Source organism: Panthera tigris, chromosome F2 (genome assembly GCF_018350195.1).
Source record: "Panthera tigris isolate Pti1 chromosome F2, P.tigris_Pti1_mat1.1, whole genome shotgun sequence".
In the NCBI taxonomy this organism is placed as follows: Eukaryota; Metazoa; Chordata; class Mammalia; order Carnivora; family Felidae; genus Panthera; species Panthera tigris.
In genome coordinates this window covers 61,815,442-61,839,557 of record NC_056676.1, presented here as the reverse complement: position 1 = coordinate 61,839,557, position 24,116 = coordinate 61,815,442, and the positions used below count along the sequence as shown (strand labels likewise).

General features: G+C 41.9%; 1 protein-coding gene and 1 long non-coding RNA gene across 3 annotated transcripts in view; one reads left to right on the top strand and one right to left on the bottom strand.

The window, feature by feature from the left end:
• SAMD12 (sterile alpha motif domain containing 12) overlaps positions 1-24,116 on the top strand; it is a 378,717-nt gene that overhangs the window by 223,201 nt on the left and 131,400 nt on the right. The window lies entirely within an intron of this gene.
• On the bottom strand, positions 495-14,122 carry LOC102969527. Of its 2 annotated transcripts, XR_006212909.1 has the most exons (4): positions 14,038-14,122; positions 10,709-11,225; positions 3,274-3,411; positions 495-729 (listed from the first exon to the last, which is right to left on the bottom strand). It is a non-coding gene; the product is annotated as an uncharacterized LOC102969527 (long non-coding RNA). The 2 variants fall into 2 exon arrangements; XR_006212908.1 differs by lacking the exons at positions 495-729; positions 3,274-3,411 and having other exon boundaries at positions 10,656-11,225.

The window sequence follows — 24,116 nt, the reverse complement described above, 5'->3', positions numbered from 1 at the left end:
ACATTGTTTTTTCTTCCTGAAAAGGGCCACATGTAAACATTTTAGTCTTTAAGGGCTATACAGTATCGATTACAACTACTACATCATGTGAAAACAACCACAGATAATCTTAAATGAATTGAGCATAGCAGTATACCAATAAAACTTTATTATTACAGACATAGTTGGTGGGCCATAGATTGTGGGTTCCTGCTCTTCAGGGTTAAAAATGTAAACTTTTGGGGCGCCTGGGTGGCGCAGTCGGTTAAGCGTCCGACTTCAGCCAGGTCACGATCTCGCAGTCCGTGAGTTCGAGCCCCGCGTCAGGCTCTGGGCTGATGGCTCGGAGCCTGGAGCCTGTTTCCGATTCTGTGTCTCCCTCTCTCTCTGCCCCTCCCCCGTTCATGCTCTGTCTCTCTCTGTCCCAAAAATAAATAAAAAACGTTGAAAAAAAAAATTTAAAAAAAAAAATAAAAAAAAAAAAAAAATAAAAATGTAAACTTTTAACATCATTATCAAGATTATGATTTATTCTTAGTGTCTTCCCTTTTGAGTTGTAAATACTTCCCTCAATCTCAGGAACACTTTTCAATGTCTTCCTTGGCTACAAATACTTGAATAGTGTAAAAATGTAACCACAACGATGAGGGTTGAGTAACTTCGGGCAGTAGAAACCAGTATCCAGACTGGAGGATAAAGCAGATGAAGACAGTAAATGCCACCATCTTCAAATGCCTTTATAACTAGTGCCTACAAAGTGAAAAAAAGAAGACCATGATTGTTTACCAGGGCCACTTATAGCTCATTAAACATTAGCATTTCCCAAAGGACTTTTTCCACATTGTCCAAATATATGTGTTAAATTTTAGTTAAGAATTGCATGACCAGAGGACTTTCCTAGAGCTTCATCTTTTGGAACGACATAAATTAGAAACACTACTTTCTAATCCAAGAAGACTTTTCAGAACCATGTGTACAGATTGGGTATTTTAGTCCAGTCACCCCCGCAGTGATACTTCAACTGAAGTAGGCCATCTGATCTGAAATAGGCCATCTGGTCCACCACATTGCTTAAAGAAGGAAGTCTTTGTAGAACATAGCAATAGACTCTTTGAGAAAAATTTTTCAATCTCATTTTACAGTTTTGGGCTCCAAGACCCAAAGAGGATTAGAGCATAGTTCGTGGTTACACAGCTGGTTAGTGGCATAACTGAAACTAGATCCCTGTTCTAATTCCCAGACCAGTATTCTTTTTTTCTTACTGTTTTTAATTAAAGTATAATTTACATACAGTAAAATTCACCATTTTTAGTATATAGCTCTGCAGCTTTTGACAAATGCATATAGTTGTATAACCACCACCACAATCAAGATATAAAATAAAAGTTCTCATTACCCCCAGCCTCTGGCAACCAGTGCTTTGCTTTCTGTCTCTTTAGTTCTGCCTTTTCCAGAATGTCATAAATGGAATCGTAGAGTCGGACTTCTTTCACATACTATAATTCACTGAGACTTATCAAAGCTATGGTGTGCTTCCATTCATTCATTTTAAGTGCCTAGTATTCCATTGGATGGATAGCCCACAGTTGTATATACCACATTCTCCAGGTGAGGGACATCTGGGCTTCCAGTTTTGTAAATACTCATAAAACTATTACAAGCATACATGTACAGGTTTTTGTATAAACACGAGTTTTCATTTCATTGAATAAGTATCTAGAAATGGCATTGCTGGGTCATATTGTAATTATATGACTAATTTCATAAGAAACTGCCAGGCCAGTATTCTTAAGGTAATAAAAGAAGAAAAATAGTCTTAGAGACTGGCTTTAATACATACAAAAATGTTACAAGCTTTCTGAAAATCATTCCATCTTTGTATAAGTCTTACCTAATGCCCTACCTTGAGTTACCACCATCGTAAGAGGCCTCTGTTTTCCTGAGAGTTTCTAGTAAATTGTCTCAAAGTAAGTCAAGGTCAAATATGTGTACAGTTCACTGCTTCATTTGACTAAATTTTTCTTAGCATCTCAATTGTCATTAAGAAATGCTTTCTTTGTCTTTGTTCTGAGGAACATAATTATAGCAATATTTCCAGCTTCTGGGAAAGAAAACTTGAGCCAATCAGATTTCCTTTTATGCATATGTAAGGTATGTCTGATGGCCTTTCCTAGGGTCTTCCAAATTATACTATTTGGGTTTCCAGTCTTCTCCATGTCTTTTATTTAGTTGTGCCACTGGTGTTACAAATCTGTGTTCACATTCCGTTGTCTTCATACTCAGCTTTTCTTCCTTATTATTGTACAACATTGAGCCTTGACTCCCTGGTGCTCATCTGTCTGCATGAGCGTGATAATGACTCCCTTGGTTCTCTTCTTTTTCTAATGGCTCCTTCTCTGGTTGATAGCAAGCCACCTTCCTGTATCACTCCAGAATGTTGATGCCGCCTGGAGAATAGACCCTCTTAGCTCTTCTCATCATTCATGCTGTCTGGAGAATGTTGTCCACTGCCATTGTTTTTAACCATCCCTTGCTCCATAGTGACTCTCAAATACATCTTAGACCTCTATGAAACTTCAGATCTTTAATCTCCCTAAAAGGTGAACTCTGAATATTCTACTGACATCTCAAATTTAAAATGTCCAAAATAGACTCCATTGTCTTTCTGACCATCTCCCCAGCCTATTTTAACCCTTGTGCTGCTTCTCAAGCTTAATAATGCCATTATTCATTCCATCACCTATCGTAGAAGGTTCAGAGTCACCTGACCTGTGATTACACCTTTTCCCTCACCATGCACGTATAATCAGTGACCAAACCTTCTGACTCCTGCCTGTTAAATGGGTTTCCAGTCATTCCATACCCCATGACCCTGCTGGCCACTGTGTTAAACCATTCCTCTTTAGCTCCTTCCCAGGCCGTAAGAATAACCTACTAGCTACTTGATCTTTAGTCTCTGCTCTGCCCCATTTGTTCTCCTTTAATTAACTTCCTGCTTCTATTGCCAGACTTAATTGTAATATATTTCTGATGACATTATATCCCTCCTTAAAACATTTGATGGCTCCCAAATGCCTATAGAATAAAATCTAAACTTTTTAGCGTTCCATAGAAAGCCATTCTGGGCATTTCATAGATGCATTAACTTTGGGCAAGTTACTTGTCAGAGATTAAGAATATTCAGTTATAAAAATGGGAATAGGACCTATTTCAGAGTTGTTATGAATATGGTATAATAAAACTCATGAAAGGACCTAGTCTTGATGAGATACAACCTCTTCTGAGAAGACTTACCTCATTTGTCAGGCAGAACCAATCATTCTCTCTTCTTCATTACTAAGCACTTTGTTCATACTAATAATGTCTTTATTGCATAGTATCCATTTAGTATCCATTTGTACTTCCATCCAGTGAGGACCAGTTTCTGTGGTACTGGGGTTAGAAAGGAACACTCAGTCTAGCAATGAGGATAGGATGTATATGCCCCTATAGAAATGCATAGATGTGTAGTAATGCCACGGAACTGGAACCTAGCCTCACCTGGGAATAGGTGGGGTAAAGGAAAACATGCCAAAGGTATAATACATGAAGTAGATCTTGCAAGATACAAGTTTTGGTAGATGGCCAAGGGCTGGCATGAGGCAGAGGAGGAGCCTATACAAAGGCAAGGTAGCATGAGATCTCTCCATCTCCCCTATAGAACATGGACAACTTCATGGTCTTCTGATTTCCCTTTGCTCTCCTACCGCCTAGCATGGTACTTAGCAGAGAGTGGATCCTCTGCATATATTTACTCATTTAAAATTAATTGTTCTACTTTTCTCTTATTTACTATTCTCAACTTAATCTTCTCAAAGAAGTAAATACAATGTCAATTTTTTACAGATTCATAATAAAAAAAAATAGTAGCTACAAAGCTATTTTGAATCTTCCACGAGCAAAATTGCGCAAAATCTCTTTTATTCCTTTGTGATCTTTTTGTATTATTTTGACTAGTAAACTTGATGGCAATGGCTCTTAAATATACCTTTTTCAAGGGGCTCTTAAATATATAAGCCACTCCTTCCTTGAGTCTTTTGGCCCACTATTTTCAATTTTAAATGTGAGAGATACTATCAAGCAACTATAAGTTGAGCCTTTTCTCCTAAGACCCAGGAATTGCCCAGTGGCCCACGGTAGATGAGAATGTTGGATCAGGAATCTTCTAAGACTTCATGGAGATTATTCTTCTATAATTGGGGTCTTTCATTACCACTTGCTCATCCAGTGTTATTTGATTAGGACCTGCCAACCACATGTCACTTCTAAGTTGCCTCCAAGATAGCATTTCCTCAATCTGCTACCTTCTTGAGCTTTTCCCCCAACACATTTCAGAATCCCCATACCCTGTTATACAAATTGTATGGCCAGGAATAGTTCTAATTTTATCAAGTATTTGAGCTTTCAGAGAAATTCTCTCTGTTACAGCTTTATATTTAAAGGCCTAAACATAGACTTCTTTGGGGGATTGTTGAGCTCACACATCAGTGTGTCAGTAGGGGTTAGCATTGTGATGTGTACACTCTAGTTAGCATCCACCCCTGTTTCATTTTCATCATGGGACTCCATTATGGCTGGTGTTTGAAGTGAGGCTTCAAATGGACCCTTCTTATCTGTTCCATTCTTCATGGTAGAAAAATATCTGGGGGCGCCTGGGTGGCTCAGTTGGTTAAGCATTCGACTTCAGCTCAGGTCATGATCTCACAGTTCATGAGTTTGAGTCCTGTGTCGGGCTCCATGCTGACAGCTCAGAGCCTGGAGGCTGCTTTGGATTCTGTGTCTTCCTCTCTCTCTGCCCTTCTCCCGCCCATGCTGTGCGTGTGTGTGTGTGTGTGTGTGTGTGTGTGTGTGTGTGTGTGTGTGTGAAAAACAAATAAACATTAAGAAAAAATTTTTTAAGAAAGAAAGAAAAATATCTGTTCTGACTGCATTGATGGTCCCTCTAACCAGTGTAATTATTTAATTTGGACATGTTCTATGAGGAATTATTTGTCACTACTTCTGCATGACTCCATTTTTTATGGCATTTTCGCATTCTGAAAAGTAACCATTAGGGAACCCCCAAAACTCCAAATATTTATGTCTGCCTCTGCAGAAATCACTAACTTAAAAATTCTTTGCTATTGACTTCTTTGCTATTGACATTTAAATGTCCTGGGTGAAGGGGCACCTGGGTGGCTCAGTCGGTTAAGCGGCCGACTTCGGCTCAGGTCATGATCTCGTGGTCAGTTAGTTCAAGCCCCGCGTCGAGCTCTGTGCTGACAGCTCAGAGCCTGGAGCCTGTTTCGGATTCTGTGTCTCCCTCTCTTTCTGACCCTCCCCCGTTCATGCTCTGTCTCTCTCTGTCTCAAAAATAAACGTTAAAAAAATTTTAAAAAATAAATAAATAAAAAATAAATGTCCTGGGTGAAGTTAAAGATACATTTGATGTTTTTTGTTTGAGCAATTCAAGATAGCCATGGGATTGCATTGTTATTTCACCTTGTGGTTTGACTGTGCATTTGAAGGATCTTGAACTACTGATACTGTATTGGCATTTGTTTTCCACAACTAACATTGGATTCCTTTCTTGAGGGGAAGGCTAAATCCTGAGATTTGGGTTCTGTGGTGTTCGAATCTCCTATGGGCTTCATTTAAAAGGCAGCTGTAGTAGGACAATGGCATGTGGACCTGAGGAGAGAAAATCAAAGCCAATTTCAGGGATGCCCTGAGCTGCCTTGGCTTCTCCAAGAGGAAACAGATAAATATACCATCTGCATGTTTTAGAATTTCTGTCCCTAATAATATATATTGCCTGCTTTCCTATGGCCTTTTCTTTGGGACCACCAATTCTCAGTGCCTAGAGCAAAACTCTACAGAGCTTAGATATTCAAGATTCTCATTGCATCCATGTTTCTGCCTGCCATCTCCAGGAGTCATCACATGTAGGCTACACTGTGATTGCTCCAACCTTGTGCTCCAGCCACGTGTCAAAATCTTCTCTGCTTCTCTGAAATAACCCCTTCATTATTAGTATCCCTTTTTTCATCCCTTTATGTAGTAGCAATTACACAGCGATTCATTCAGTGTATATCATGAACCCAGCACTCCATGCTGTGTGTTAGGGATACAGGGATGGATACAATAATCCTTGATGTGGAAGTCAAGTGAAAGAGACACAACAGAGTTGTAAACATAGAATTCAAGGATCGTGTAGGAAGTGCATCCAAACCAGAAAGAATATGTTAGGAAAGATTACAAGAGGCAGTGACCTCTGAACTGAGTCAGCTATTTAGTTAGGGCGTGTTAATTTTCTATTTAGTCATCAAACAAATATATAAAATGGCCAAAATGAGTCTCAGAGAGACATACCATGGTGTAACACTTATATTTACTTAAAAAAAAAAAAATCTGTATTTACTGAGTGCCTGAACTTTACTGGGTGTTGGTGAAATTCAGTAAGCAAGAGAGACATAGTTCTCAGATGTACAGATTTTACATTTCAATGGAGAAGACACTTCCAAACAAATTATCTTTTGTAGCATGGTGAATGATCCAAAAGGGGATGTTATTTATGCTTTGGGAGCTGTAAGCAGCCGGGACCTCCTTGACTCTGAGTGGTCAGGAAAATCTCCCTCAGGAGATGTAGCAGGGGAGTAGGGCAGGTCGGCTTTGAGACTATGGAAAGAAAAAATGTCCCAGTTGGAGGCAACAGCCTGTTCTGTTGCCAACATTGAAGAGGAAGCTTGGTGCATCCCAGAAACACGTGGAAGGCTGGACAGAAGGCTCATTTGGTTAGAAGGTGGAGAGCATGAGAGGGAGGGGAGCTGGTGGTGAGAGGCAAGACTAAGAGGGGCCGGGGTGAAGTGAACACGCTCTGTATTTGCTCTCCTAAGTAATTTAGAGACAGTGGCGGGCCACTAAAAGGTTTGAACCAGAGACCATCCTGATGAGCTTTGTATATAACAAAAGATGAGCACATGCCCTGAAGAGGGACAAGACTGGAGGCAGGACTCCTGTGAGGCAGCTCTTGCATTAATCTGTGCAGGAGATGATGGCAGCCTGAAGGAGGGTGGTGGCAAGAGAGAGTGGAGAGAAGTCAACTCAAGAGACCAGACAACCCGTGGTGATAGATCGAGGAACAGTAAAGAAGACGGTTGTAAAGGATCATCCCTCACTTCTCTGCACCACATTCTCCTCCCCCAAATCCATGTTCCCTGCAGCAGACTTTTCTTCATGCTTCTTCACAACTCTAGATTCTTGGACCTTCCTCCAGAGCTTGTGGAATTAGGCTCTCCAGTCCAGGCATCAGTATGGTTTTCCACAGCTTTACCCCCACATGATGTTTATGCAGATGAAAGCTTAAGGGCCATTACCCAACACATTGCAGATTCCAGATGTAGAGTGTACCAGGCACAGCATGAGTAAAGCTCGTTTGGGCTTAATGACCAGGTAAACTCAGAGAAAGTCTTCAGCTCTTGGGGTAAATGAGAACATCTCATAGTAAAGCCCACAATGGAGTGGATCCCGTCCTACATAGCCACCTAACCTTGCAGGTGATGTCCTCAAGGTCTAAGAAACTGGCCCACCCTCCATCCTTCCCAAGAGACAGGGACTGAAATCCCATCTCTCCCATTTCCCTGCGGCAAAATGAGACGGGTTCTCTTGGGCAGTCCGACAGGGCAGTAAAGAAGGTACTTTACGCCAAGACTCCCACCATTTCCTGTGCAAGACAGGTTAAAGATGACGCTGTCAAAGCTGTTCTGGTAGGACCTCCTCTACAAATAGAAGGCGGGAGAAGAGAAAACAAAGTGGCTGCTTCAGCTCACAAGGAACAGTTCAGGGATCCATATTTGAAACCGTCGAGGTTTTATAAAGTTTGGCAACCGTTTCAAAATCATTACTATTTAACATCAGCATCAGATACTGTATTTCCATACAAGGGCACAAGTTACCAAATCTTCAATTTATCACAAAAGCGAAGCCTGGAGCTAATATTGATTGTGCACCTATTTGCACACTTGGCATTTTGAATTCTATATTTAGTCCCCACAATAATTTTGTAAGATGGATATCGTGAACCCCATTCTATAGATAAAGAGACTTGGCCCAGAGAGCTGCAGTGCCTGTTCAAGGTCACAATTTAAAAGTGCACATATTAGTCAGGGTTCTCCAGAGAAACAGAGCCATTAGGAGATAGATGTTTAATATTTTAGTCATATATGAGGAGAGAGAGGCTTACTATAAGGAATTGGCTCTCATAGTTGTGGAGGCTGAGAAGTCCCAGGGTCTTGTTGTCATAGGAGAGCCAGTGGTATTCTAGTTTAAAAACCAGCAGTCTAAAAATCCAAGAAGAGCCAGTGTTTCAGTTAGAGCCCGAAGACAGGGAAAAACCCATGCCCTAACTCAAAATGGGCAGAAAGGATCCCCTTTAACTTGAGGGAGGATCAGCCTTGTTGTTCTTTTCAGACATTCAACTGATTGGATGAGGCCCACCCACATTGGAGACAGCAAACTGCTTTACTTCTACCTATTCAAATGTTAATCTCATCCAAAGACACCATCCCAGACACACTCAGAATAATGTTTGACCAAATATATGGGTACCCCCTGGCCTGGTCAAGTTGACACATAAAATTAACCATCACAGGGGGAGAGATAACTAGTCATTTCCAAAACCAGTGCTCTTTCTTGCTGCCCTACCTGCCTGCTGTTAAGTCTCAGTTCTTCCAAAGATACATTTTTTCTTTTACAAAAAACCTCTTGACACCAGTGTACTTTTAAAAATTACTGCTTGAGACTATTCACATGAAAGGTTTCACTTAATGCCTTGCTTATCACACATAGTTTTCACTCTCCATCCTCCATTTCCCATTATTCTGGGCTGCTAGGAATGGTAGGTGTGTGTTTTTGCTAAGCCCCTCCTGCATACCCAAGATATTGTGACAATAAGAAATTTGTCTCCCTATTTGATGACATAATGAAGCAGAGATGCCAGCCTAGCATTTCCTGATGCCCCCACATACCCCCAAGTAATCTGAACCTTGTTGGATCAATGACATGAAATTTTGCCAGCTGGCGTTTTAATTGATTTAATGGAAATTGATTCAAAATAAATGAATGCACAGAAAATTATTAACAGTGACCTCAAAGGTTTCAAGTGTCTGCTATGTAAGAGGTGGTGTGGCTTTGATATATCCATCTGAAGTCTCCCGCTTTCCATGTTATGTCGGAGAAACAGCACAGATGTTTAGCACTAAAAACTATTAAACACGAAGCATTGATGAAGGCAGTGTGGGGGGTTCTGAAAATACGTGAGAAGCACTGTAGTATATGTTTTGGTTTGTCCCATTTCTATCCCATTGGTTGGTTGTCATGGTTCATGCTTACTGTAAACTACACATGTAGCTATTATCCTTCTAAGTATCATGAAACTTGGTTTTTCTTTTGTCATTTGATCATGCCATGGAAAGGAGGAAGAGATGACATAATAACAGAACAAATTTCATTGACCTGGATTTGTTTGTTGTTTTTTTTTAAATTGATCCTTTCCTGAGACTTGAATATTTGTTTTGTTACACAGAGAGTTTGACTGTAATACTTTTGGTCTAGCAGGATTTGGCATGTGTGAAAGCATAAATAAATGGTCTCTAATTTTCTATTTCTAAAAGTTTAAATATGCATTGTCTTCTGGCTTATCCCTCTCTAGTTCCCTCTTTTTTCTCCCCAGTGTACTTCTCCCCTAAAGACTACTCAGTCCACAGAAGAACTATTAGAAATTTATTAATTAAGGACCAGTTTCTGCTTCTTTGTCTGGGATAATCATTCGTTTTGGAGCTGATTTTCTGCTTTAATTAAATGAAAATGTCACTCAGTCAAATGAATTCATTTATATTTATTTATCCAGTTCTCCAGGCTTGAATTTCTTAGTAGGGACTTGGACTCATCACATTTGTTCACGCAATGCACTGAAAAATGTCTCTTTCAGCAGTTTAAAAGGCTCACGAGTGTTTTACTCCTTCCTCCCTGTAGAAGCACTGCGTAAACAAAGCCATGACTAACAAATGTGTGAACGGTTGTTTTCCTGTGTAGACGTTATCTAGGTGCACATCGGGATATGTATTTGAGGGTGTCGGTTTAGACACATGCACCTATGTATGCTAGAGCAGAGAAGTGAGGGATACCCACTACCACAATCCCTTCAGACTCTAAGAAAGTACCAGGGTCATATTTGAACCATTTGTGTGTCTTTATTTGCCTTTCCAAAATGCTAATTGGTGGGTACAACGTTTAAATGCTACCTAATCTTTCCCTTCATATTTTTTAAAGGATTTCTTACTGAGTATGGTCTATGTATCTAACACTGTAAAAGCACCCGTTGAAATGGAATAAACATACTTATTCACCCATTCATCAACTTTTGAGTATGTACTGCACATCAGGCTAGGTATTGGGACTCAGTGATAAGCAGTGTAATCCTTGACACAAATAGGCTAGCTGCCAAAGCCTCACCAAAATCTTTTTGGCATGAGCAAATTATGTTCCATTTCCAGAAGGCTGGCACACTGGTGCTAAGACCTTCTACCCTCTTTTCCAGAACACAGACTGAGAGCTGTAAGTGTTATCTTGAATTCTCTTCAGGAAAAAAACAAGGGCAGTGGAAGCAATTCTCTGCTTTATTGAAAGGGTGGAAATGGGTGCCGATACGCACCTGACACGAGGAAACTTTGATTTAGACTTTCTGGTGGGCGCACAGCCACAGATGTGAAGTCCTTAATCACCCACGCTGCGGCAAAATCCCTGTGGATGCGAAGAGTAGCTCAGGTCTTGTGCTACAACACTGGGTCCCTCACATGCACTGCCATTGTCTGTCCTGTGATTCAAGCAGGCTTTTAACTCCTCTGTTTTGGTGGTAGTGGTGGTGGCTGTCTGGTTGCCTTAAATAATCTGGAGGCAACGCTGAGTTCAAAGGGCTCGAAAATTGAGTTTCCAACAGCTTACAGAGTCCATAAAATAGGCACAATTTTAATTTCCAAATAAATCATCCTTTTGTTTTCTTCTCTGCGTCATAATATGAGCTAAAATTATGATGGCTTGGCAGTTTCTGCAGTGAGAAACAGTTGTACTGGGAGTCAATTGGTCCCCTGGGTTAACCCGGCACTGGGGTTAGGAACTGCCAGTACTTGAGTTTCCTCATCCTTAAAATAGCTCCTGGTAGCTTCTAAGTGCTGTGACAGTAAAGATAATTGAAATAATTATTACTTAGACTCCAGGGAACCTATCCGATTCAAGCCCTGGGCTTAGAAAGAAAAGGTTGAAAAAGAATTGATATCCTGGTCCCTTGATATGGATGTTGAGCATGTTGACTCTGGCTGAAACGCCCCCTGCCCCCAACACTGCCCCAGTGGAGAGGATAAGGTGATGGGCATCTCTAAAGGTAGGATTGGAGCCCCCCCAGACCCTATCAGGGCAGTTTATGGAGTATTTGGATAAGCGTTTATTGAGCTTTTATTACATTATAGATACCTGCTAAGCCCCAGATAGCTCCTGCCTTCAAGGAGTCTTCAGTCCTGTGATTATTCCCAAAACTTAGACTTTTATCCAAGTCTTAACAGAATTGGTTCTGAAACCCAGGGTACTTAGTCCCATATGAGGCCAAGGTGAACAGCCACAACAGAGGTAATCGCTGTCATTTAGTGTGTGCTGTCTGCTCATCAACACTGTCCCAGGCACTCTGCATTGTCGTTTTGGGAGCTGTTGGGGTCCCTATTCAGCAGACCAAAAAAACTGATGCACAGAAGATCGAAGTGACTTTTGAACCAGGTCACCCAGTCTGAGAAGTGATGGAGTGAGGATTTGAGCCCCAGCTTTCTCCAAAGCCCATGGTCTGAGACACCAGCTGGGTTTGTTGCTGTAACTCTGTGTATGTATTGCATGAGACTGGGAAGAACAGTCACCATTATCTAATGTCAGGGAGCTAACTGGAGGGTCTGTACTGCACTGCCCCTACAGAATTGTTCAGCTAGCATACCCTTTTCTAGAGTTCTAGCCACAGGAAAGGAGATATGTGCAAAATTGTGTTAAGGGCAGTGAAGGAAAAATATAAAATGCAAGGAGAGGCTCTAAGTTGGACCATGGGATAACAGTGACATTTGAGTAGTAACAAGATGGAGAAGTGAGGGTGCCTAGGTGAAAGCAGAGGAAGAGCAAGCAGGCAGATGGAAAAGCATATGCTAAGCTCTGAGGCACAGAAGAGTTTAGCATTACCTAAGAACTGAACAAAGACCACAAGTAGGATCGCAGAGCTCTGAAGAGAGTTCTGTAGCCTGGACACAGCAAGGGACAGATCCATAGGGCCTTGGAGCCACCTTAAGGATTTGGAATTAGCATCTCAAGAAGTGCAGTGAGAGGCCATTAAAGGATTTTAAGCACAGAAGTGATGAGATCATAGTTACATTTTAAAAAAATGGCAGCTGACTAGAAGAATGGGTCGGATGACAGCAGAGCTGGAACCAGGGAGTCCCGCCAGGGACTCTTGCAGAAATCCAGGTGAGGACAGGTGATCACCAGAACTGGGTGGTGGCCCCTGAGCTGAAAGGGGACAGGTCTGTCTGCTGGTAGGATTCGCAGGGTGTGGGATGGGTTGGATGTGGCCAGGAGAGGGAGAACCGAGGGTGAGTCAGGATTCCTGGTCCGAGCTGCTACAGACTGGGCCAGCCTGTGCTCGAGAGGAACCTGGATGGGGGAGTGGGAGGCAGAGTCTTGATAGGAATGAAGAGGTCAGTGTGTAACACGTTATATTTGAGGTCCTTTGAAACATTGAAGAAAGCAGTTAGATATCTGAGTATGAAGGTCTCATGTGGGATGTGCACCGAACAGTAAAATTGAGAAGTCGTCCAAATATGTGTCAAGGATGCCATGCGGGTGGTGCATTGGCTTGACCACCAAGAGTTCCTGCCTTTTACTCACAACAGGTTTTGTTGTACGTCAAATAAGAGAGCACGAGGGGCAAACTCCAAGTGCCCTGGGTGTGCTTCCTTCACTGAGCCGCCTGTCAGCTTTTGTGCATCTCCTGAGTGTCTTCAGGTGTTTTGTTCAAATGAACATCAGAAGAGACCTTGGGAGGGACAAGAAGCTGTGCTGAGGAGAGCGATCACAAAACGGTGCCACCCTGCCATGCCCTCCAACCACAGCATCACCTCTGTCGATGCCCTGGTGAACTGTCACAGAGTGACTCAAAGCACAACATTTATAGTCGAAAAATCTGAGTTGTTATCCCAGCTCTGTCCCTCGCTATCTATTTAACTTTAGGCAAATGACATATCCTTTCTGAAAGCAAGTTTTCTGTGCTGTAAAATCAGAACAAAGATACCTCGGTCACAGGGTTGCTATGCGGATTAGAAGAGATTTTTGCCAAGTGATTATTAGCACAGATCTGAATAAAAGATAGGAAGTGGATCCATATCTAAGAAGACATTCTTGCCAGAGATTAGCATAAGGCTGAAATATGTATTTCATAAGCCTATTCCATTAAGTCAAACACTGAATTTTTGCTAAAATTCTGCAGTCATCCCAAGGCAGAGAGATGAGAGAGGCCATTGTGTAGAATATATAGCTTTATCACTTCCATTAAATTGCTTTTGACAGAGGCCAGTTTGTCAACCAGAATCACACTCAAAAGTGTACCAGTATCTTAAGACAGTTTTTCATTGTCTGTGAACAAGTCTAGAGGATGGTATGGAAGCTTCTATATATAGCTATGCACTTGAGTTCTTTTGATGACTTCATTTAATCAGACTATTTATCTTATTGAAGACTCATTGCTAATATTATAGATGGGTTCTTTGTGAGTACATAAGGAGGACATTGTATAGGATGCCTCTGTTTTTGTGGGATTAGAAGAATCCCTACCTACCACTACCGGCAGGTTGTCCCATGATACCCTTGTTATACCATTGCTTCAATCATTAATAGTTCTTTGCGTTTTAGTGTTCTGAGAAAATCGTCATGGTCATTACCCAAGTCAGCAGCTGTACTTACTGTGCCAGCACTGCTAGGACTGAGAATGAAGAAGACAGGCTCTTCCTTGTTATTCCCTAGTATTCTTGACCCTACAACGAAAGAACAGTACAAGGGTATTTGTGATATAATGCTCTTTGGAATCCTACATAATTAAGTGCTCTAGAATAGCCCTGTCCAATAGAACTTCCTGAAATGGAAATGCTCTAGACCTGTACTGTTGAGTACAATAGCCACCAGCCACATGTGGCTATTGAGTACTTGAAATGTGGCTAGTATGACTAAGAAACTGAATTTATAACTTAACTTTAATTGACCTAAATTGAAGTAGCCATATGTGGCTCCCAGCTACCATGTTGAGTACCACAGATCCAGCAATTGTGAGGAAGGGTGGGTGTGGGCTCCAAAAATTCAGGAAGGAAATAGGGCTTCAGGTGGAGCTTAGAATAAAGGGGAAAGTGAAGAATGCTCCATCTAGGGTAACAGCGTGAGCAAAGGCTGCAGGAAGGAGGAAAGCATGTGGTTTGCGAACATTACACAGAGAAGAGAATTGAAGGAAATTCACTGAGAGACTTTCTGAAAATCAAGGAAGAAGTTTCTAGAATCTAGACCATTCTTCTATTTTATTAAGTTTCGTGTAAGTATTTTACCTGTGGTAAGCCTCCCATTATTTGGAATGGGTTACATGATATTGACTTTGTTACACTTTTTATAAATAAGTGATCTCCACAGGGTTATACCATGTCATATACAAGTTGTTCATTGAAGCTGTCCATACTGGTGAGATGGCAATCTAAAGGTAATTTAAGGAAGCACTGACATAGCAGAGGTTAAAGGAACCTACTGGGGTTGAGTCACCTAGCGACTAACAACAGCTTCTGCTGAAGGGTACAGAGAGCTGGAGCCATGGAAGAGGGGTCAGCTGACCAGAGAACCTTGTGAGAGGTGCAGCCATTACCACAAGCACCGGTTCCACACAGGGAGGGAAGGAGAGAACGGTCAAACCTCCTGTCTACTGCTTCCCACTGGTGCCTCTAACTAGCTAAACACAACCAGAGATCAGAAGGCAGAGGGTCACAGGTAATGCACTCCTCAGGGGGTCAGCCTCCCATGGCAGAGATGGACAGAAAAAGCAAGAATGGATTGTGGGGAAGAAGCAGGGAAAGGAAGTGTGAATAAACAGCTCTTTTCTTGATATTGAAAGAATAATGTCTTAGTTGTTAGTTGTTGTCTGAGTTGTTACAACAAAAATACCATAGACTGGGTAGCTTAAACAAAATAAATTTATTTCTCATAGTTCTGGGCTGGGAGGGCCAAGATCAAAGTGCCAGCTGATTTGATTTCTGGTGGGGACTGTCTTCCTGCTTTATAGATGATTACCTCTTTGCTGTGTCCTCACATGGTAAAGAGAGAGAAACAAGATCTCTTGTGTCTCATCTCACAAGGGTGCTAATTTTTTTCCTGAGGGCTCCAGCCTTATAACCTAAATACCTCCCACAAGGTGCCCTCCCCCCAACATCATCGTATTGGAAATTAGGGCTTAGGCAGATGAGATTTGGGAAAACATAAACATTTGGTCAATAGCTAATAGTAAAATGGAAACCATATAAATAGCTAATATGGTGGTTAAATTATGACAAAATCATACGATTGAAAGTGGTGTGCAGCACTGAAATTCTATGCAATGGCAAGAAAAAATCTTCGTGTGATTATTTATTTTCTTTATTGAGAGAGAGCGTGTGTGAGCAGGGGAGGGGCAGAGAGAGAGGGAGAGAGAGAGTCTCAAGCGGGCTCTGTGTCAACACAGAGCCCGACATGGGGCTCAATGCCACAAACCACGAGATCATGGCCTGAGCTGAAATCAACAGATGCTTAACCCACTGAGCCACTCAGGGGCCCCTTCACTAGCTATTCAGTGAAAAGAATATGAAAACAGTAGAAACAGGAAGATCCATATGTTGTTTTTAAATAGTGTATATACAGTAAAATATTAGTGCATAGTATTCACACTCACAGGAAAAAAAAAAAAGAATACTGGAAAGAAATGCACCAGAATTTTAACAGTGGTATCTCTGGATGGTGGTTTAAGGATGTTTTTTATTTTCTTCTTTGTACTCTCCTGGGCTTTCAAGATTTTCTAAAGCAACATAATTATGGTATATTTCTAGTCTGGAACAATGCTTCTGTTGTTCTTGATATATCTGCAGGGTAGATATGCAGGGCTATATACTCAGTAGAGAGAGGTATGTGACTAAGTTCCTTATTATTCAGTCAGCTTAAGTTTCATTGTATACCCATTTCTGCAGGATTGATGGGCACCTGCACATCTCCAAGTGCATTAAAAATGGGATGAACCAGTAAAATGCTCTTTTAAATATTCCACTAAGAAACTTTTAGGTCCTAGAGAATGGCCTGATTTCCTATTGATCTTTTTATTGCCTCAATCATTTTCTCAAACATGGTTAGTTAATTCAGATCCCTACCAGCCACCTTTCCTCATTATCTATTACATTTGGGTTTGTTAAATATGAATCTTTGGTGGCACTTCCATTATTAAATTGACAGTTGAGTAATGCTTTATTGACATATGTAAGATAGAAGCATATTTCTTAGGATCCGTGGTGGTGGTAGCCATGTTTTTTTCTGAACCACCTAAGCATAGCCAGTTTTTTGTCCTCTTGTAATCTTCATCTTAAAAACAGCAATCCATCTGTTTCATCGTTTTATTCTTTCCTGATAGAAAAACATTTCCCTCCACTGTCTTACTGATCTACAGTCGCCCATCCTTGATGGACTCTTGTAAGCAGAATCGTCGCCAGTGATGTGATGACTTATGCTGGTTATCATTTCAGTAAATCCGCTCCCTCTCCATGGCTTGCTTTTTAACCTCCAGCTGCTACCCAATTATTAGTTCGTGGATGGCTGCTTCAGCAGCATTATTCTAGCACTTGCTTGTAGCGGATATTAATAATAATCAGTTAGTAAATGTGCACAGTGTTAAATGCTTGTAAGGATTGTTGTTGATAACCTTAATTGTAATCATAGTTTTGTGATGGCTAAGTTAAGATTCTTGTGGTTGTAAGGAATGGAAATCTGAAGGTGCTTTAGCCAAACATATGGGGCTCGATGGGGTATTCATTTTTTTTTACTGTTTTTTCATTTATTTTGAGAGAATGTGTGTGTGTGTGAGAGAGAGAGAGACAGAGAGAGAGAGAGAGAGAGAGAGCAGGGGAGGGACAGAGAGAGGGGGAGAGAGAGAATATCAAGCAGACTCTGTGCCATCAACACACAATCCGACGCGGGGCTTGATCTCACAAACCATGAGATCATGACCTGAGCCAAAATCAAGAGTCAGATGCTTAACTGACTGAGCCACCCAGGCACCTCTTGGTGAGGTATTCATACAACCCATACGGGAGTCTTTGATAGGACTTCTGAGCAGAGGTAGCAAGACCTCAGGGAGGAGTAGAACTGTGAGAGCCAGCAAGAATCCAGACAACAGACTGCCCTCTTTCTATGGTTTCTCCTTTTCTGTCTGCTTTATTCTTTATATACAATATCTCTTTGATTCAAGTCTTGACCCCTTTCGAGTTTATGGACTGTGACTGGAGCACTCAGAATGTTCTCGAGTGCTCTCTCAATTTCTCCTCTCTCTGTTCCCAATTACTTTCTACATCTCCTCATCTCAAGTCCATAATCCCGAGACAGGAACTCTGATTGGCCCAGCTTTGATGCAATCAACAACAACCAGCAGCGGGAGGTAATGCTGCCCAGAGACATCCCCTGTGACCATTACGAGGCAGTCAGCCACCCTGAAAGGTGTTGATCCATAGTTATCATGCCCTCAATGCCTTCATTGTACATAATGACAGAAATATAAATTTACTACATTAACCTATTTTTGCATTAATATTTAGAAGAAGGAGCATATAGCTCATAAAGATGGAGGTATGGAAAAAATGAATCTTGAAGACCTCTTTTCTACATAACAAGAAAGAACAGTTTTGTGTTTTCAACTTAAGATATTGTTACAGAGAGATGTCAGGGAGATGATGGGATATGATCAAAGGAACTGAAGTAAGGATCAGAACTAGTAATGACACCAGAAGAGTAAAAGTAGCCCATAGGAGGCAGGCAGCTTTGCCGTAGTGAAGATGGCCGCTTTGGTACCACATTTAAGAATCTACTATGCTGTGTCTAGACAGCAGCCCACGCGTGTTTTATGAAGCTTGAATTCTGGAAAGAGAAAAAAAAAAAAAGGATCCATTTTAAGGCAACCAAAATACAGTTAGCTGTTCTGTGTGTGTCTTACTGTATTGGATTCCCAAATTTGTTTATCTAATAGACGATTGTAGAACACCCAGTAAGCCTCAGGCTGATCATAGCATGGTTATCAAATGAACCTTTAAACGAGCATGAGTATCAGATAAAGTTTGTGCTCGACACTTGAGTATGCACTTCATGTTCTTTAATTTGTTTAATTCTTTTTTTATTTTTTTTTTTTCAACGTTTATTTATTTTTGGGACAGAGAGAGACAGAGCATGAACGGGGGAGGGTCAGAGTTTTTTTTTTTTTTAATTTTTAATTTGTTTAATTCTTAAAGCAAATGCCATGAAGCAGGTTTTGTAATTTCTGTTTTATAGAGAGAAAACCGATACCCTGAAAGACTAAAATAACTTGGTCAAGGTCACAAGGCTAGGGTTTGGAGAGGCTGGAGCTCAAGCCAGATCTGTCTGACTACAGAATCCTTGGTTTTACTTTTTGATGTCCGAGTCGTGTTGTCATGGGTTATTCAATCTGTTGTATTGATTATTTGAGGAATTGTGTGAGGGACACCTGTGCCCCATCACGGATAGCTCCCCGGCTGGCACTGGTGTGAAGCAATGAATGATTAGGCCATGATAAGCCACATATGATGTAAATACTATGATTGAGACATCTTGACAGAAGGCATCTGCCCCTTCCGAGCTATGGATCCTTGGGCAAGTTCTTTTGTTCTCTGAGCTTCGTTGTCCTGCACCTGTAAAAGTGAAGGTGTAGTCCTATAAAAAGTCCTACTTTGTGGGTATTATGTGGAGTACAAGAGTTGATACACGCAAAGGTCCTGGAGCAGTGACAGGAACAAAGTGCTCCCATAATGGTAGCCAGGACTACTGTCCACAGAGCCCTGCCTGAAGGAATCAGGCAGGATTTACAGAGGAAACACGCTTTGACGTATCAGATGTTGCCAGGTAGGGAGGCAAATGTTGGACATTTAAAGTGGAAAGATCTGTGAACAAAGGCCTTTGTATATTCAACCCACATTTAATTGAGCATATGCTATCCGCCAAGCACCCAGGTCGTTGTTAGTTTGGGAGAGGCATGGCACTATGAGAGTATATGGAATATTCCAGATCCTGACTTTATAAAAGAGGTGAGTCCCAGGAAAATGGCCACAAGGAATCATCTCTGAGAACAATTTTGTACATGACTAGCCCAGGATGGTCTCAAGGGGATATCAGATTAATTTCTTCACCTAACCCTTTAGAAATTCTTCATTCAAATTCCTTTAGCACACCCAAGCACACTGAGAGGTCTTCCCCCACCCCCCACCCCGCCACTTTTTACACCTACCTGTACCTGCACACTAATAAAATATATCACAGTCCTTCGTTTTACAGGGTGACACTGCTGACTCTTCATATATCTCCATGAAGGATTATTCAGTTACATGGAACATTGCTTAACTGAAGATAGCCTGAGAAGGGATAAAGAAACAGTGTTAAGGCATATTAAAAATTGGCTTTTTCCTGGTGGCATTTTGTCATTTTTCAGTTTGGCATCTTTCCCTATTCTTTCTTTCTACCATGTAGATCTGTATGAGGCTTGAATCAGAAGGGATTTTCTTGCGAGGTGCCTTTCTTCAAGCATGTGGATAAAATTGCCAGGTTTAGTCAAAGTTTGTCTAGAGTCTTGCTCTATTTAGTCAAAAGCATATCACTTCTGTTGCTGGCCTCAGTCCCAGACTCCCAGGAAATTCATAGTGCCTCTTGACCTGTGACAGTCTTCATTTACTCCCTAGAGTGGCCCTGGTTTTGAATGGTGTTGGTGTCGAGCCTTCCTGGGTCCTGGAGCAAGCTCCACCTGCTACCGCTCTGATTCCCTCAGGCCACCCTCACCATCCCATCCCATCCCATCCCATCCCATCCCATCCCATCCCATCCCATCCCATCCCATCCCATCCCATCCCCTCTGAAGCCACATGAGTCTGTTGCTACGCCTGCCATGATTCATGGCCTAGAGCTACAGGATCAAAACTTCTCAAACTTTCATTTATTTAAAAGAAAGCTCAATAAGCACATGTGGAGTTCTTCCTGTATGTGAAGGCTGCTCTCACTTTGCAGTTGAGGAAATGGAGGCACACCAAGGTTAAGAAAGTGGTCATACAGCTGGTAACTGGTGAAGCCAAGAAACTAGTGCTCCAGTCTAATTCAGGGTTTCCATCCTTAACCCCCACTGTGCTGCTTCTCTGTGCTTAGAGCTACCTCGTCCAACCTCGTTTGGTCAAATGAGTTATTACATAAAAAGCTCCTAACACACAGTAAGAGGAATTTTTGTGCCAGCTCTTGTTATTTGCATGTTTAATAAAGGGTGAAAGCTGAGGCCATAGAAGTGATGCAAGTCTATACATTTAGGCCAGGATTTCTCAAACTGTATTCTGTAGGATGCTAGTATCCTTTGGATATTTATTTTTGAGAGAGAGAGAAGGAGACAGAGTGTGAATGGGGGAGGGGCAGAGAGAGAGGGAGACACAGAATCCAAAGCAGGCTCCAGGCTCTGAATTGTCAGCACAGAGCCTGACGCAGGACTCGAACTCACAAACTGTGAGATCATGACCTGAGCCGAAGTCAGACACTTAACCAACTGAGCCACCCAGGCATCCCATAAGATATCTTTAAAAAAAAAAAAAGTGATCAAAAAGGTTTGAGAAATGTTGGTTTCAGAAAAAAGTCTTTCATACCACAATACCTTTCAGATCCTTTAGTATGCTAATGTGCATTATTTATTTTCAAAAGGTAGCCATGGCATATAGAATTCTCTTAACTTACTAGACCCTCCATAGGAAAAAGTTAAGGTAGGGGGCCTGCGATTCTTTTGTTAGAAGGTCCTACTTGCAAGATTGGCCCTTGCTGGTGTCCTGAAACTTGATTTTCAGGAGGGTTCCCAGCTCTCCCTGATCAGATGGCCCATGTACTTAAATTTCTGTATGGACAGTGTCATTTATCCTGAACACGTGTTTTCCTTCTGGGAGTTCGGAGTTTGGGTACATGCTAGGCAGAGGATGCCATGTGAACAGCCTCCAATAAAAATCCTGGCCAGTGAGTCTCTAATGAGCTTCCCTGGTAGATAGCATTTCACACAACATTCTCACCACTCGTTGCTGGAGGAATTAAATGCATCGTGTGTGACTCCCCCGGGAGGGACTCTTGGAAGCCTGTGCCTGCTTCCTTCCAGACTTCACCCTGTGTGCCTTTCTCTTTGTTGATCTTGCTCTGTATGCTTCTGCTGTAATAAATGTCGGCTGTGAGTATGACTATTTGCTGAGTCCTGTTGGTTCCCCTAGCAAATCACCAACCCTGGGGATGTTTTTAGGGAACATTTTCCCAACAAGAAAATCCTATTCCTCACAGTGTTTTTTTAACATCCCATGGGCACTGGGGTTCTACAGCACACAGTATGTGCAGTGATGAGCTGTTCAGTCCCACATTTCAGAGGTAGAGATCGCCCCACACAACCACTCTGGGCTTCTTGGTAAAAACTCTTAGGGTTCCTAAGGCCCACGTGGAGGCCATCACCAAGTAACAATTTTCTTCCTGGCTGAGACACATAGATTAAATATATACTGACAGAGCAGAACTGACTGTTACAATTTTATTATTCTTTTGGAACAATCGGCTGGGAAGGGTAAGGATGCAACCAGTAGCCTCAAGATAGAGCCATCTGTTACATTCTTCCATTTTTAGACTTAGCTCTTTAGCCCAGGATAAAACTACTTATATAAATTTATATGAAATTATATTTCCATTTATGTGAAAATGTATTAAATTATATAAAATTATATATGTGTAGAGGAGATTTCTATATATATCTAGACAACCCTACTTAAAAGGACTTTATGGCTTTTTGAGCCCTATGGATCATAACTCACCCCTTAGTAAATATGATTTCCCTGAGTTCATTTTACAGCATAAACAGATGCACCAAGGGTCTCCTGAGAGCAGGTAGGCTGCTATGGTGCATGAAACCCAAATAGAGGGGGTGATCAGCCTCAGAATGCGTTCCTCCAAGACCTTTCCCGGTACTCCTCCTCCTCCGCATTCTTCATGGCTGACTTGTCCTCCTCTTATGCTTTTCACAGCTGCCAAAAGTTATATTTGCATATCCTCTACTATGGGTGGGGAACCGTGCTTCCTGCAATCCAGCCTGCTTCAGCTGACTTCCCTACCTTCTGTGTCTAGACCAGCCTACCCTGTGTTTCCTTTGACCTTGTTGACCTGTTTCCAGATAATGGCCAGTCTTACACCAAGACCCTGCCAACTCTTACTAGACTGGCCCTTTACCAAGCTGACTAGTGCACAATTTTCTAAGCACTTTGCTCTCCTCACTGTCTCAACACCCCGTGCTTATGCTACAGCATGTCGTGATTGATGTGTTTCTTCTGTCTTCTCTGCCCTTTTCAACCTGTCTGAATCCCATCTCAGGTTCCAATCTGCTTTCCATGAAGCTGGCCTTCTCCCTTGGACCCCTGTGGACCTCCCTGGACCTTGAACCCCCACCAATATCTGGGCCTGTGGCACACACCTTAACATTTATCCTTTTATTTGCTTAGACATCTAACACATGGTGATTGAGCTCCTAATAAGGGCTATCCATCGCCCTAGAAAATAGGGGAATAAAAAGAGAGAATGAAACAAAGCCCCCACCCTCAAAGAGCTCACCATGTGGTTGAGCCCATACCATGCCATACTGTTCTTTTTCATATGCTGGTCCTGATTATTCTCTGCACCTCAAAACTCTCTGGGAACAATGGGTTCCTCTTGTGTTTTCTTGCATTTTCAGAGTAATGAATGTTCAATCGTAAATAATGGTTAATCAGGAAAAGAGCTGATTTCTATTCATTTCTACACTTCATGAGCCATATTAGCCTCTGTTTCCTCATCTGCAAACTAGCAATAGTCATATCTACTTCTTATAGTACTGTAAGGGCTGACTTAAATAATGTTTATAAGTGCCTAGCCCTGGGCCAACCACATACTAATCCCTTAAGTGAATGGTAGCTATAATTCTTATTAGGCAAGCCTGTGACACAGGTTTATAATTTTTTGTACCTAGAACTTTGGCCTCAGAGCAGCACTGGGAGATTTTTCCTAATGGGCCAGATCCTGGCATTGTACTGCCAACCTTCCTGCACGAGGTCTAACCTGAGCAGAATGGGTGGATTTAAAAGAGAAAGCAATTATGAGTCAGAAAGTCAACAATGCATGTAAAAACCTGCCAGGCTTCCTCTGCATGAGGATGTGGATTTCTACGACCATTTTTGGCATGAATTTTGCTGTCTGTAACTTGCTTCATTTCCTGACACTCAAGGCAGAGGGAGAGGGAGAAAGAGAGAAGGGAAGAAAAGAGAACAAAGAAAAGAAAATTAATTTCCATGTAATAACTGAATACTGTGTGCCAAGTGCCACAGACGCATATTCTGTCCTGACAGCATCTCCGCCAAGAAGGGGTTCTTGTTTGCATTTTACAAATTGGGAAATGGAGACTTAAAGAGGTTAAGTAACCTGACAGAGTTGCACAGCTAACCTAGCACAAATCTGAAGCCAGTGCCCTTCACGTCAGATGTCCTTCGGGAAATCACGTCCATGGAATTCCTGGCCTGATCAGGCCTGATCCATCTGGATCTCACCTTCTACACAACCCATTCCCACTCTGCTCAGTGGGTCTGTGGCAGAGAAGACAGCTTCACAGCAAGCTCGCAACTCCACTGGAGTAGTACCTCTCCCCAGGCCTGGGACCAGGTTGAGGCCAGCAAGGTGCCTGGTACCAAATGTAAGGAGGC